At 35.8% G+C, this 14,245-nt stretch overlaps 1 protein-coding gene across 3 annotated transcripts in view; it reads left to right on the forward strand.

Moving 5' to 3' along the window:
- Nucleotides 1–9,311: 9,311 nt before the first annotated feature.
- The window catches only part of Plppr5 (phospholipid phosphatase related 5), a 272,420-nt gene continuing 267,486 nt past the window's right edge, over nt 9,312–14,245 (forward strand). For all 3 annotated transcript variants that reach the window (XM_076861754.1, XM_076861756.1, XM_076861757.1), the window contains exon 1: nt 9,312–9,388. The gene's annotated coding sequence lies outside the window, so the exon portion shown is untranslated. The remainder of the gene's footprint in view (nt 9,389–14,245) is intronic.

Below are 14,245 nucleotides of genomic sequence, written 5' to 3' on the forward strand. Positions count from 1 at the left end.
CTTGCTAGTGAATTTCCTTTGGGGACTAAAAAGAGCACTTTAGGAAGCCTTACTAATTCTCAAGGTCTGTTGGAACACTACTCTTGAAATTGCTTCTAAGATGTTCAGGAATAAAGAACCTTAATGACATTGAGTAGTAATTCACAGAATGGTACCTCAGTGATCCCTGGGTGTTTGACTTGCAGACAGGGCAGACCTCACTGTCTAAGAATCAAGCATCAGGATTTCTAGACCAGACTGTCATTAACTGGCTGTGTGACTCTGGGCACACCATTAATTTTCCTAGTTCTCAGGTTCTACATCTGAAAAATAGGATGATTAGATCACATTATCCCCAAAAGTCCCTTCCTGCTCTAAAAAGTCATGATTCAAACAAGAGATTCAATCTCAATAGGCAGCAAAATTGAAAGATTACCTGGCAATGCTGTATGCATGTGAATGTGTGTATGTGTGTAACACAAAAGTGATATAATTTATAGTGTAATAGCCTTAAGTTTATTATTTGAGATAGAACCCTTGAAAGGTGCTTCTCTTTCACAATATCTATCACAATGTAAGCATGAATTTGTATCATGCTTACCTACAGTTTTTTTATATAATCTTACTTTTTGATTGTAATGGTGAAGCATCTGCCCCCAGAAAGACTTTAGAATCTCTAAAGAAGAAAAGCTGCCTTTTTCATCACAGATCAGTTTATTATATTAGCTATCACTAATAAAAAATTTGGGAATGGAAAAGTCAGGAGAGATCAAAAACCCATAGGTTGGGTATAACTATGTAAAAGTCTCACACAGTTAATCAATGATAGTTAAATTTTAACTTTGAAAGTAACATGAGCTTCCTGGGTTCCAAAAATGTCAAGTTGAAGTTCTGAAAAGATTGTCCCCACTAGATTACACTGATATCACAGTTTTTCTTGAGACTCTATCCAGGAAGTTGCTCGTGACAGGGCTTAAATTATTCCACTATCTATACTCAGAAGGATCTTTATCAGCCTTTCATGCCAACATGTGCAAGCATTGGTTTATAGAGCTGCTATAATATAACTACCTTTCCTTGGATGGTGGCCCAGCAATATCAACCCTGCCTGCAAACATTCTGGAAGCACTAATGGTACTACATAGTGTGTTCTACAGGTTGCCAGAGGTATTGTATAGAAAAACTAAACTTGATTTCTCTATCATTTCCCTCACTGGACTAAGGCTCTAAGATTGCACCAACCAGAAGTTGCTAAAAAACCTTTTTCCTCAAGGGGTATTCAAAGGGTTGAGTCAATAACGGCTTTGCATAGATTGGCTAACAGATATGTCATACTGCATATAAAAGCTCCATGGATTACAAAATGAGTGAAAATGTGATGATTACAATTCCAGATGTGCAAAAGTATCTACAGTATGCTGCTTAAAAAGCATCAGCAATAACTCAGGCAGGATTTATAGGATAAAGGTAAAGATGGCTCCACTCTTTAAATTATTGTGTGCATTTACAGATTACTGCCATCACTGGTGTTGTTATGATTTTTAATACAGAGGGTAAGATGCCAAAAGTATTTTGTATCAACCAAGTTAGGAATCTAGCATTGGGATTAACATTATACAATTCCATGGGAAAAGAGGATGAATATTGGATTTTTTCAAACCTATTTTCAAAGAATAAGCATCTTTTGCAAATGACTTAATAAAAGGTAATTCCTTACTAACTCACTTGTGATTTTGTGTTAAAAATGTCAAAGAAGATATCATGTAAGGCTCTAAGATTGCACCAACCAGAAGCTGCTAAAAAGCCTTCTTCTTCAAGGGGTATTCAAAGGATTGAGTCAATAATGGCTTTGCAGAGATTGGCTAGCAGATATGTCACACCGCACATAAAAGCTCCATGGACTACAAAATGAGTGAAAATGTGATGATTACAATTCCAGATGTGCAAAATATTCCCTTGTTAAATTCCCTTTAACAAGGGAATTTCTGGAAAACCTAACTTTGGATAAAATTCGTGGTGTGGTGTATACACTTCTATCAATGGCACATACTAATATCAACCTGCAGCAAGAATTCCATTTATCTGACCCTGTTTCCATGCCAAAATAAAGTTTTGCAAAGTAATGACAATATGATTTGGATCTTAATAGCAGAAAATACAAGAAAGTTACAAACTGACCAAAACTAGCATCTTGACAATCCCAATTAAGTACCAGCAGCTTAACTTTTATTGGAATAAACCCTACCAACCATTAGATTTGCTGGCGTTGAGCTAATTCCATAATGGCATTGGCTATGATACAGTTTAAGGGGAATTATGGAGTAGAATCTGTCAGTAAAAATCTTGAGTAGGAGGAGTAATGTTTCTAGCACACTGTGTGCTTCCATGTCCATCTGGTGTTCTGAAATAAGAAAAGCCAGGAGGTCTGCAAAATGTTCTTGATAGTACATTTGAGAAAGAGAAATGCAGAAGATAATGCATATTCATACCTTCATTTTATTACTATTCCTATTAGCAAAGGGCACTGGACTCATCGAGCTATAACTTAATTTTGCCTAAAGTGAATTTAAGAAACATTTTACTTCTCACCTGCTGAAGGTAAGCATGTCATTTCCACATACATTTTTATTTTTTAACAACAATCCTAATGAAATTATAACTCTAAAGTCATCAGATGACCACCTTTTAGGAACCAAAATGAAGGTATTTGCTATTTTAGTCTATGATTCATCTTGCATTGTTAATTCTATCAAATTACTTATGTATGCAAAATTTTGATATAAATGCCTTAATGCAATAACAAACCTTAAGATAGAAAATCATAAAGGAAAAAATACTTTTACTCCTATTGACAAAAGATTATCACTATTTTAATAATAGTACTCCCAATATCACATGTATTTATACATCAAATTATATATATATACTTTTCAAAAATATTTTTGCATATTACTTTTTAGTCTGCTCTATTTATTTAGTAAAATAACACGGACATTTCTGCATAACTATAAATATTTAGTTATGGCTTCTTTATCAATTAGGTTTAGAAATTAGCTTTAAAACCAGATTATAACCTGATGTTCATCCAGTTGTTTTTGAAAGATAATCTATTTCTTTGTTGGATGCACACCTACTGTTTCTTCTTTGAAACTGGAATAAAGAGAAATAACTTCACAATATGTCCTTCAAGGACATCTGACACATGGTACCTGATTCACCCACAAGCCTTCCTCATTGTGCACCTACTGCCTAAATGACAGGCACCATGTAAGCAAAGCCCTCATCAGGTTCTATTTCCTGGGACAGGATCCAGAATGGTTGGACTGTGCCCAGAATCAGAGAAAGATATTTCAGGTTTCAAACAAATTAGAATGTTAGGGCTCTGTTCTTGTTGGGGCTGAGATCCAGCAGCAATAGCCAGGAGTAGATAGCAAAAGATAAGCCAATCTGATTGAGCCAGAGTTTGCTTTAAAAAATCTGATGTTTTAATTTCTTGACGACTACTCTCATTTGAATGTTTGTGTCCTTATCCCCCAGATTATATGTTGAAATCTCAATGTCCAAGTAGATGGTATTAGAAAAAATGGGTGTTGCAAGGTGATTAGATTATGAAGATGGAACACTCACGAATCAGAGCAGTGATCTCATAAGAGACCCTTACCCTTCCACCATGTGAGGACCCAGCAAGAAGATACACTCGGTTAAGGGGAATCGGAGAAAGCTGATCCTCACCAGACAAGGAATCTGCAGGCACCTTCACCTTGGACTTCCCAGATTGTGAAAACTGAGTTTCTACCCAGTGATGTTACTTTGTTGTAGCAGCCCAAATGAACTGAGACAATCTCACTGCTAGAAATAGCTACACTGCTGTGAATTATGCTAGCAGCACATGCAAATTCTGCTTCAGAGCTCTGGACTCTTTTTGGTGTCTGTTCCCTCCCTTACCCCTGCCCAAATTCCAAATGTGGTCAGGCTGCCCCAGAATGTGCAGACACAAATGAGGCATAAGCCATTTGGTCCATTCATTCCTACAAAACATTATTGAAATACATGTGGGCTTTCCCAAGTACATTTTAAACCTGTGCTTAATCATCATACTGTTGAATCATTCCAGTTCTCCATTTTACTCCTCAGTCTCCTGAGATTTTTTTATTGCTATCCTCAGGCACAGTGCCTGACTCACAGTAGCACATTGAGAAATGTTTGTTGGAACTAATGGCTAAATGAATGAAAAAGGAATATATATATTTTTTCAAATCATGAATTTCTAGTGCTGCAGTGGCAGACTTTTCTGGTTCAAGGTTTTGTTCCTGAAATCTCTCAAATCCCATGTGACATTTCACTCATCTTTGAAAGATTAGACTTGAGTAGGCAGCATAGAGGTTTACAATGTCACAAGATTGGTAAACTAATTCAAGTTTATAGTCCAAGGTGCTGTATTGCTGCTGAAGGCTTAGGAAATCAACTTTATTCTGATATTTTTTAAATGTAGGAGATAAATAAATTCTAAGGCCATTTTACTGCCACTGTGTGGCTCAGGTTCACCTAGGCAAGATGAAATCATTGTGTTTTTATCTACCAGACAAGGCCTGTCAAGGCTTAAGAAAACAGAAAGAGCTCCAGGTCTACAACTTGGACAAAGCAGTATGTGAGTATAATATTACATACCACCTTCACTGGTTAATCCTTTCTCCAAATTCTGGTTGCAATGGTTTTAGAGTTATACAGTTTTTTAGATGGGCATGGAGCTACCCAAATTAGTCCATACCCTCTTTCGTTTCCACCCATTGATGTATTATGTCTGGCACTTAACATTTGGACAGTATCTAATCCTTTCTACTGATACCAATTTAAGTGACCAGGATTATGTCTTATTCAGTATTGTTTCACCTACTCTTATAATAGTACCTAGCATATAAGATGAATTAAATAATTTCCTTTTCTAAATGCTGGGCAGCCTGTGATTCATAGTGAGGATTAGAGGGAACATGGGAGGATTAGACAAACTTTTCATAGGGCAAAGGGGTGGAAGGAGAAGGGAACGGGCATGGGGGTAAAAAAGACGGTGGAATGAGATGGACATCATTACCCTAAGTACATGTGTGAAGACACAAATGATGTGAATATATTTTGTATACAACCAGAGATACGAAAAATATGAAAAAATGCTCTATATGTGTAATATGAATTGTAATACATTCTGCTGTCATATATAACAAATTAGAATAAAAAAAAATTTTTAAAAACCCTAAATTCTGGGTAGCCTGTTACTTATTACATAAAAAAGTCAATTCTAGGGTATTTCTTTTAAAAAGAAGATGATTGCTTTTGCTTTACTAGATTATTTCTTACTAAAAATTATTCTTGATAATTATAATAATTGCTTTCCATTTATTAATGGTCAGTAAAGAAAATAAACATAAGTTGCTTTAAAAAATCATCCTATAGTCTTTATAAAACTGACATCACTGTAAGTATAGATTAATTTACTCTCTTTACAAGGAATATTTGGTCATCCTTTATCTCTTCCTCTTCTTTCCCAATTCATCCATCCAATCTGAAAATTATTACAGCTTTGTACATTATAATTTTGGTGTTTTAAAGTATGGGTTAGGGGCTGGGATTGTAGTTCAGCATAGGAGGGATTTAATCCTGGATTTAATCCTCAGCACCAAATAAAAATAAATAAATATAATATTGTGTCCATCTGCAACTAAAAAAAATAAAAAGAAAAAAGAATGGGTTAGTAATTACATATGTAGAATACAAGGTACTTTAAGATATGACATGACAAGATGTCTAGGGGACCTTGACGGTCCTAGCTGCTATGATTGGGGTGTGGTTTGAGTGTCCCCCAAGGACTCACTGTGAGTAAAGTCTTAATCCCCAGGGATGGGAGATGGGGAAAACTTTGGAGGTGGGGTCTGGTAGGAGGTCTTTAGGTATTTTTGGAAGATGAGGTATGTTTTGAGCAACTCTTTGATAATTCTTGCAAGAAGGCTATTATAAAAGGGGAAAACGTGGCCCTTCCCATCCTCTTTTTCTCTGCTTCTCTATGAACTGTATGACTCCTTGCTCCTGTACATACTCCCACCATGATGTGCCACCATCTGTCACTTTCACTGGAAGCAAAGAAATACTCCAATCTTGAACTTTGAACCCTCCAAATGGTGAACTAACCAGATTTTTAAAATACAGTTAGCTTCCTCCATATTTCATTGTCATAACAAAAAACTGTCTAATAGACCAGCATAACATGTAATCCTAGAAGTTTTCATTGGAAGACAAAAGAAACCAGAAAGTCTAAAGGGCTGGGCAAGATCACCAGTCAAGTTCACAAGTCAAGACCACAGGTCAAGTTGATAAAGGCTATAAAACTAAGACAGCAGAGCCACTCTGTGGTGCATGCCTGTAATCCCAGTGGCTTGTGAGGCTGAGGCAAGAAGATCACTAGTTCAAAGCCAGCCTCAGCAAAAGCAAGGTATTAAGCAACTCAGTAAGAACCTGTCTCTAAATAAAATACAAAAAGGGTTGGGGATGTGACTCAGTGGTTGAGTGCCCCTGAGTTCAATGCCCAGTACCAAAATAACAAAATGAAACAAAACAAAAACAACAACAAGGGGAAAAAAAAAACTAAGGCAGTGGGAGGTATTTTGTAAAATATGAAGAGATCATTGGAGGTAGAAAATTGGAAGAGAGGTCTTCAGCTCAACTTCGCTTTCAGAACAGAATGGATGAGAAGAAACAGTCATCAGGTTATCCATGTTAGTATGGGTTAATTTAATTCTTGAATAAGCATAACACATTTCTTAAATAGTGTCTCCAATTTGGGGGTATTAGCAATAAAAATATACAAACAGGTGAAACAGATTGAATCTCTGGGTGAGAGAAAATGACATTTTCTTGTTGTCAGTTCTTGTTAGTGAAAACCATAGGAGTGTGGATGTTCTCTAGTCTGTGAGTTTTCAGCATATAACATGGTTAAGGTCTCAGGAACTGTTTAAAAAATGACCAGGTCATAAGGGCAGCTCTGTATCTGAGATGGATACTCATTTATCATTAGCATTCATGTGTGCTATTTGTAACCTTTGAAACAAGAAAATATCATTGCATTGTATTTTGATTTGATGAGGAAAACATTTTTGCCCTCCTATATTTCAAATCTGTCCTTCTAACATTAGGGAAGACCACACATACACACATACACACACACACACACACACACACACACACACACACACACACATGTGTATATATTTCTCAATATGCTGCTATTTTACAGGATGAATTTTAAAATTCATGATGAAAAATTTTAAGCATAAAATATTATAGGAAACATTTCTTAAGGCAATATCCAAATGATACAATCACATGGAACAGTCTGTGTAATTGTTACATTGAATACTTCATTCCAGCTGATTACAGAGGATTTTATATAAAATTTGGAAGGTTTTCATAACAAAATATTTATTTTGCATAACATAATTTTGAAAACATACTTTTTAATTGACAGTACTGAGAGATCAGACTTTTTTGTTAGGTTGGTCTGTTGACAAGGCTTTCCCCCTTTTATAATTATACATAATAGTTTCAAACATTTCTTTAAAACAAATATTTCTGATAAGTAGATAGAAATACTGAAGTTTTAAAATCTCTATAGGTGAAAAATATTCTTGAATATCTATTGTCTTCACATATAATTGTTATATGTGAAGATATTTTCTCTATAGTTACAATTTGTAGTTCAGTCTCCCCTTTTTTCTGTCTAGGGAATAAATTAAACTTAAAATTATTTTATGAATATTTAAGGAAATACAAATTAACAAGGCATTTGGAAATTCAGGAACTTATAGCTAGGAACAAATTGATGGTAGATAAAAATTTCTCTTTTTAATAGATTTCAGATGCTGGAAATCCATAAATATGAATCAAGCCAAAACTATTATAATTTTGGACCCCAGATGGAAGTTGTTTATGAACAACTAGGGAACATCCAGTTTATTTATAGCACAGAAATCACTAACACTTGAAAAACAAAAAAGCAATTACTGTATCTCCAACCGTGTAATGACCATGTAAGAAAGAAGAATCACATATTTAACTTCATCATTCTTAAATCAAAAGCTGGACTGTGGAGATTATGACTACATTTGGAAAATTTGAGAAAAATAACACTTTCAAAATTACAACACAAAAAAATGCAATTAAGCGGCTACTATTATTCCCCAGAATAATAAAGTTCCATTGGAGAAGACATAAAAAAAGTCATCAGAGAAATATTAAACAAAATTAATTAGATAACTATCATTAGATGACAAAACATTCTTCCCTACTTCTCTTTATGTTCCTTCTATGGTTGATATGTTCTTTTATTAACCTTGCATTTCTATTTTTCTTTTCTTTTTTCAGAATCATAGTATTTCCATTTCTTTAAAATATATCTTTGAAATATTTACATGTTCTTTCTAGTTATGTTATCTTTTTCCTACACTCCCTTTCTTTCTGTTCACTCTTTTCTGTTTTTTTTTTTTTTTTTTCCTCTTTGTCTCTGCAGAAGTAGGACTAGTACAATGAAATTCTCAGGAAATTTTCCAGCTCTAAAGAAGGAAGCACTTCCTAAATCTTAGCATTATCTAAAATAGACACAATCAGGTCACTACAATCCTGGTAGTGACCCCTTGCTTTAAGAGAGAAACAAAAATAAAGCAATTAATCTGGAAAGTTGCAGAGAATTCTGACATTAAGTAAGAGTCTGTGGTAAGTAACCTCTACATTATAACTCAGCACTAAAATGATACACTTTATAATTCTGTTTCTTGCCCACAGTAGATCAGATCTTCCCATAATTCGGACCACTCTGCACTGCTTACAGAGTAAGTGCTCATTTATTTATCTTTTCTTGCCTCTGTTTGGGAAAATGGAAAAATCTTTTTTCAAGACGCCTGGAAAGCCACTTGATATGCTCAGCTCAGTGCAATTTTTTCTATTCTGCTTCTCTATATTTTATTATCAATTTCTTTCCTCTTTTATTGCTTTTATTTTTTCTCCCCATATGCCCATCTTCTCTGCCTCACTTTTTCCTCCTCTCACCCCTTCCCTTTTCCATCTTTCTTCACTTCTTCCTATTCTTTCCCCTATCTTTTGCATCCCTCTTCTTGCTCAGAGAAGGCTTGTTTGAGGCCTTGCCATTCAGTCCCAGAGCTCAGCAGCAATTAGTCAATAGAGAAGGAAAGGAGATACTCTCTGGCCTCTTTTGGAAGAGATTACTTCTCAAGCCTCCCACTCTCATAACCCCCTCCTACCATGTCCTTTTCCCCTTTAAATATTGATGGTATCACACTGGCAACCTCCTAATGTAACTGTGGCTGGCACTCTGCAGAGGCAAGAGGAGCTGCAGGTTCTGTAGCAGGTAAGAGACTTTAGACATCTTTCCCTTCTATCTGTTACTAGCTCTTCTGTAGTCCCTGGACCTCAAGCTTGCCAAAGACAGAAATAAACCGGGTGCATTTCAATAGTTACCACTCAGGGACATGCTCCACTTCCCTTGAGCTGTAAATTTTCTGATGTTTATCAGAAAAGCAAAAGCTACTCTGACTGCAGGAGGAAGGGTTAGCTACTGCTCACCTGGAGGGCAACTATGCAGTCAAGTCTTTAGCCACTGATGTCTCAATGCCTCTGGATTAAAGACAGAAAACCTATTTAGTGTGGAGCCTTTTGTTTCCAGATGTCACTTATTCATATCACATTCTGATGAGCTCTATCTGTGCCACCTTGCTCACTGTTTTGATGGTGCCCAGAATAAGGGCAGTGTGGTTTCTGAATTCTAGTGCAGCAGCATGAGCTCCTGGAGAATTATGAAACAGCTGAGTGCTTCAATGTGCACCACTTAATTATGTGCCACATGTAATTTCAGAGCAGTTCTATTTATAGCAGGACTTTATTTTTAAAAAGCTTATATTTCAGAGTGGGAGGCAATGCAAATCACTTTAGTCCTTGTAATGAGCCTTAAAATGCTACTCAACGGAGCTGTAAAATTGGCCAGCACTTCAAATGGGTCACATTTAGATCAAGATGGCAAAGAGTACATTAATGGTATAAAAACAAGGCGGAGCTGGAATATTCGAGATTTCTCTTGGTGTTATGTTTTTATGTGTGTGTAATCCATATGCATATCATGGTGCTCATAGGTGTGTGGCTGTGCCTGTCTGTTTTGCAGAGAAATGGTTATTTATCAGTGGTAAAGATAGACAAGAGGTCAAAAGAAATGTAGGACATCTAATAGACACTCAGGCTTTATACAAATACCCAACAAGGTGAGACTGAGTCAGATGAATATTCGGGATGAATTCCAAGTGGGAGAGACAATAATGAAATGTAAATATGTGAGAGTGGGCAGGAGAAACAAAGCTCAGAGAGCTGGAGGAAAGGAGGGGGCTTGTCTGGATTGTCAATCACAAGGCAGCAGCCAGAGGAGAGGGGAGAGCCTGAACCTGAACTAAAAGTGATGGTAGTCCCTGTCACCCAGGGACATGTGAATGTTCAACTTTTCCTCTTCCCTGATCCACCCAGCCCACATTCTGCCCATAGAGACTGATGGCAGTCCCTGTGACAATTGAGCAAGAGATACAGAGATTGTGTGTAATTTTAGACTTGACACAACACTCACTCAAGTGCTGGACTCCCAAGACCAAGTCTGTGGGAAAAACGTGGTCAGGGCTCATCCTGAACTCTTTCCCAGCAGAGTGATAATGGTGTGCTGGAATATTTCTATTTGCTGGGCATGATTGCTGCATTGTAAAGAGATGGCAGCGGTGTTTCTCACCATTTCTAAGCTGTTCACTCTTATGTTTACTTTTTACTCATCTCTGCAGCTACTTCCAGCTTTAATCTTCACATTTACTTTCACATTGTCTAACTGAAATTCAAGGGCAGCTCTGACCTCCCTCAACATTCCCATTCTTGCTGCTTTTGCCATTAATATTCACTCAGGACCCGTGCACTCACTTTTGCTCAAGCCTATAGTCCATGGCAGATGAAAAAGATTTGCAGCCAAACAATAGTTAGGAAATTAGATATATTTTCAAGCTATAGTACACATACTTTTAGAAAATAGCAATGAAAAGACTGAATTTAATCCAAGGGTCCAGAGTGAATGAATTTAAAAGACTCAAAAACTTCAGATATGATTTCAAGACCTAGATTAGTAGTTCCCCCCTCCAAAAAAATTAAATTATATGTTATGGGTGGTTTTTAATTAGTTACCTATTATTTAAATATTAGTACTGACAGAAAAGCATATTAGTCTGAATGTTAGTTTATAAATTATTATCATTATCCCTATTAGCAATAAATAATGATGTAATAATAAGAATTACTAGTAATACTGTAACCTTTTATTTGTTTAAGGATTATAAATTCTGTAAGGGCTGGGAATGTGTTTTATAGGTGCTTGCTAAGAATTTATAGAATGCTACATGTTTACACATGTAAGCTCTCTTGGTCTCTTTTTTTAATTTTGTTAGTTCTTTTTAGTTATACATTAAAGTAGAATTCATTTTAATGTAATAATACAAGCATGAAATATATCTCATTCTAATTAGTACCCCATTCTTACGGATGTATATAATGGTAGGATTCACTATGGTCTATTTAAGAATCCTGTCTCACTATCTCATTAGTAGTTTCTAAACATTTCATATGCCAGTACTTCAACTGGCATACAAGTAACAGCAAATATTTGTTGGCTTAGTAATTAGCAGGGGCAGGATGAATATCTGTTTGTGAATTCAGATCATACATCTACGGCCTGACCATCATCTGATTCACCACATCCTTCTACAGGGCACACATCATTTGCACGAGAACAGGTATGACGGTAAATATTTTGCATTAAATATCTGTAACTCTGATCCCAGGACAAAGTTTTGGACTTTACCATTGCCATGTTTTTTTTTCCTGGAAACTGCTGGGAAGTCAGAGTTTTCCTGTACTATTGACATATTTATGAAGGAAGGAAATCAAAGCAGCAGTAGTTTGATACCAAGGGAATTCTGTCTAAAGACTGACAATTTGAAAATCTGGCATTCACATTTGGAATGGTTATTTAATCTTGCCAGTGGTTGCTGGGATGCTGCTTGTGGTTTTTGATGATGTTTGCTCAAATGAAGTGTTCCAAATAGGTTTAAGGCTATCTAAACTATGTTTTATTTTGGCTTTTGGAGCTGGAGATTGAACCTGGGGGCCTCACACATGCTAAGCAGGTGTTGTAGTAGGAGCAACATCTGAGGCTTGTGTGTGAGCAGTCTCCTTGAGCCCTAGTGCCTTCATCAGCAAATCTGAGAAAATAACAACTTATCACTTGTATATTTTTTTTCTGTTACTGGAGAATGAGCTCAGGGGCACTCAACCACTGAGCCACATCCCCAGCCCTATTTTGTATTTTATTTAGAGACAGGGTCTCACTGAGTTGTTTAGTGTCTTGCAGTTGCTGAGGCTGCCTTTGAACTCGTGATTCTCCTGTCTCAGCTGCCCAAGCTGTTTGGATTATAGGTGTGTGCCACCGCACCTGGTCTTATCACCTATTTTATCTGTAATCATGAAGAAGATATTGAATGTTCTTCATCAAGTATAAGTATTACATAGAATGCTAGCTATTATTATTATCTGTAAAATAGAGACCACAATAGATCTATCTGAAAATTGGTTTGAAATCTAATGAGATAATTGGGAAAAAATGTTTTGAGGAAGACAGATGTGTTTCTATTCTCTAATGAACCTCTTATTAAAATGTTCTTTTAAAGGACATCAGTATCAATTTCTTATGACTAAACATGAGGGCAGTTCTTTTGTAGAGTTCCATGGCACTGGCACAAATGGCATAATTATTGCCATTACATGCTCATTGATAGAGTGTTACAAGCTCCCTTTTCAATATCAACTCTCTGTGAGCAATGCCATCAGAGTTATAAAACCCATATGGCAAATAAGTTACCTGTTTCCTTAGTATCACTTAGGTTTTTTTTATAGAGTTGCTAACTGCAAAAGCTGTTCCTCAGAACATAAATTATTGTAATTGCAACTTTGGAAATAGCCAAGTGACTTGAATGAGGAATAAAGTATAACCAGAGAGTTTCAACTATAGCAATTGTGCTTTTTCTAAGCCTTTCTTATATGAAATTTAGTAAGACAATATCTATAACAATCACATGTCATATGAGAACCAATTGAATATCAGTGATTTTTTTAGCAGCTAAAATTCCTTTCATGAATAGATTTCAATGTGCCTCACCGTACAAAGCACAAATATTGGTTTGATTATATTGTATTTACTTTGTAACTTCCCAAGTATGATACCCTCCAAGCTTGGGAAGCAGATAATTGACACTATTTTTGTGAGTAATGCCTCATCATCCTCCCTGGTTCTGAGCACTCTGAGATTTTTAGAAGGAGTAATTAAAGAATTAGAATGGGTTCTGTTTGACTGACTTAGGGGTCAACAAGAGGTTGACTTTCATTATTTCTTCTGATACACTCAGTTTTGTGATTACCAATCAAATCACTGTGCCTCTTTATGTTCTCTATTCCTCATCAAGCCTACTCACCTAACCTGCTTTAACTCATCTGGAGGTTGATTTTTCATATCCATTTATAATTATAAAGTTACTGCATTAACATGTACATGACTCTGTTCCAAGTTATATTTGAAGATGTGGGTTTATCAATGTAAGGGGTATGAGTGTACCCCCTAGAGGGCAGAAAATATCTTTCCACTATTAGTGTCATCTTTAGTTTCTGTTAGCAATGTATGATAGCTTTCAGTGTACAAGCCATCTACTTCCTTGGTGAAGCTAATTCCTAAGTATTTTCTTCTTTTTATTTCATTGTAGATGGGATTATTGTAAACGGGATGTAAAATGGTGCAGCTGTTAGAAACAACAGTATGAAAGTTCCTCAAAAACTTAAAAATAGAACTGCCATATGATACAGAAATCCTATTTCTGAGTCTTTATCCAAAAGGATTGAGGACAAGATCTCTAAGAAATATCTGCACTCCCAAGTTCATTGCAAAATTATGCACAAAAGCATTATTCTCAAGAGGTAGAAACAACTTAGATGTCCATTTATCCACTGACAAAAAAATAAAAAAAGAAAACATGGTGTATATATATAATCATATTATGATTTTTTTATATATATATAAAATCACATTATGATTTTATATATGATTTTATATAAAATCATATTATGAAGTCTTAAAGAAGGAATT

Source organism: Callospermophilus lateralis, chromosome 7 (assembly GCF_048772815.1).
Source record: "Callospermophilus lateralis isolate mCalLat2 chromosome 7, mCalLat2.hap1, whole genome shotgun sequence".
Lineage (NCBI taxonomy): Eukaryota > Metazoa > Chordata > Mammalia > Rodentia > Sciuridae > Callospermophilus > Callospermophilus lateralis.